Raw genomic sequence first — 2,731 nt, 5'->3', positions numbered from 1 at the left:
GCATAGGAGAGTTCCTTGAATGCTTCCTGCAGCTTTTTTGTAAGTTTAAAATTATTTTATTTTTTTAAAATATTTTATTTATTCATAGAGATGCAGAGAGAGGGAGAAGTAGCAGAGACACAGGCAGAGGGAGAAGCAGGCTCCATGCAGAGAGCCCGACGTGGGACTCGATCCAGTGTGTCCAGGATCGCGCCCCTGGCTGCAGGCGGCGCCAAACCGCTGCGCCACCGGGGCTGCCCTAAAATTATTTTAAAACAAAGCTACAAAAAAATGGCTCAGAACATTTTACAAAATATGTTATTAATAACTACCATATGGATAAAGACCTATTGTTTTATATACTCAACAAATTCATCATCCAACACATATCCTATCTTTTGTGAATAATATCCTTCTGTGTCTTGAACCTGCTTCTCTTATTCATTCCCTTCAGCCTTAACTCTCAGGACTTTATCTACCTCAGGACTTTTATTCTACCCATATGATAGCTACCATGTCTCTGGCCCAATGGCTACAACTAATTGGACCATGGGTAGGCATTTGACTCAAGATTGGTCAAGATGGACCAATCTAAGAATTTGTCCATGAGTTTTGCACTGGTTGTAAAGGACTAAATAAGTTACTCTCTGATGGTTGTCTCAGTTTTGATTCTCCCAAAAAAAGATTCTGAAAGTGGGATTTTGGTACAAATACTTTGTTTGGGAGATGATAAGTATAGTAAGATTATGTAGAAGTGAGATGAGGAAGAGAAGAAAGCAATAACAAAAGATGTTGAGTCCTGCTGGGGACCTTCTCAGAGGCCCATAATAGAATTATCTTCCTGCAGAATAAGGAGAGTGGGGTATTTATGCACCAACGCCCCATCCCTCTCTGGCTGAAGCTAACTCCTGAGCATACTAACCACCTAGCACTTCTGGTGGTTATCTCTAACCACTTCAAATGGTTCAGAGCCCATGGGCATAAATGGGTCATCCCAGCCCATTCCTCCAGCCAATGTTCTCAGACAGAAAAAGGCAGGTGTTTGAGATAGGAAGCTTGGGACAGATAGGGGAGAAATTCTTTAGCCATAAGTGATCTCACAGATGAGCCAGGGGCACAGCCAGAGCAGCAACACTGTTGTCTAGTTGAGTGGTTATTGGTGAAAATTTAAAAAGTTGTCAGTGAGCTGTGCTTCCTGCCATGTGGAAGAGTCTAGTCTAGAGTGAAAGAACAGGAAACAGACTTGCAGAGAAAGAGGGGAGAGAGTTGAAGCAATGGAAGTAGGAGCTCCAGCCACTCTTGAGAGCCAGGCCCTGGCTTTGTCCGTTCAACCTTTTCTAGGATTCAGTGAGCAATTAAAATCACCTTTATAGCTCAACAAATTTGAATTGAACATGAGCTATGTCATGTTGTTCTTTGAATATGGTGAATAATAAAAATTAATGCTTGCCTCTTATTTTATAGACAGCCAATGCAAATATGATTTTCCTTTCTGTTCTTTATTTGGTGCAAAACATTTAGATGTCTCTTTTGAAAAGCAAAAGAAATCTGAGTTTTAAACTTACTAAGATATTATCATCTACATCCCTGTGATGAGAGCAATACTTTCCCCCTAAAACCCTACCATATAAATGTGACCAAGGTAGAATAACAACCGTGAAAACTTCAGCTGGGACCTCTGTACTTCATCTTTGCTTTACTTTCTTTTAATTTGAGGCCATTCTTAAATTTCCTCAAATATTTTCTTTCTTGATCCACTGCTGCATATATCTTTGCACAACCAAAACTCTTAAGTCTTCATAAAACATTCTCCATCTATCTTAAGGATAATCTTGTGAAAAAATATCCAATGATTTCTATTTCTAGAATGGACTATACATTTTTTGGAAAAAAAATCTGTTTCCTAGGTATAAATTTTACATTAACTGAAAAAATATTTGGTGGTAAAAAAAAATCTCAAAGGAAGTGAAACAATTTAGCTTAGAAAAACAACTCAAATAATTTATTTTGTGAGGCAGGAAACAAAAACATATTTATTTCCTGATCCTGAGAACACAGCGGTATTTTGAGACCTAAGAAAGATGGATGATTTTAATGTGCAGCTAAGTTGAAAAAAAATGAGAAAGAAAAAAATATCAAGATATATGCAATACACACACACACACACACACTGTAAAGACAACTCATTAAAAAACATTCCTCATAACATATCTCTTAGGAGATTCTGGAATTCATATTACAAAAGCATGTATGGAGTATGTGCGAGTTTAGACACAGTCAATGGCACAGGAATGCAGATCATGGGATAACCACCATCACCCGTTTTTCCATACGCACCATGGATGCTTAACTATGAAGAGTCTATTGTTTAGGCTGTTTTCAGCCCTTCTAGAGTAATATTTCAAATCATTATGTGGATATATAAGCAACATACCCTAAAAGTAATACTTACAGATATTAACAGCTCAAACAAGAAGCTCTTTTTCATGAGATGTTCGTAAATCAGTCATCATCTTTCTTTTTAAAAAAATATTTTATTTATTTATTCATGAGAGACACACAGAGAGAGAGAGAGACAGAGACATAGGCAGAGGGAGAAGCAGGCTCCTCACAGGGAGCCTGATATGGGACTTGATCCAAGAACTTGGGATCATGCCCTGAGCCGAAGGCAGATGCTCAACTGCTGAGCCATCCAGGTGTCACAATCTTCTTTCTTTCTTAATTTTTATCTTATCTTATTATGGCTGTGTTT

This window comes from Vulpes vulpes, chromosome 4 (genome assembly GCF_048418805.1).
Source record: "Vulpes vulpes isolate BD-2025 chromosome 4, VulVul3, whole genome shotgun sequence".
NCBI classification, from domain to species: Eukaryota; Metazoa; Chordata; class Mammalia; order Carnivora; family Canidae; genus Vulpes; species Vulpes vulpes.
This window is presented reverse-complemented; position numbering follows the sequence as displayed.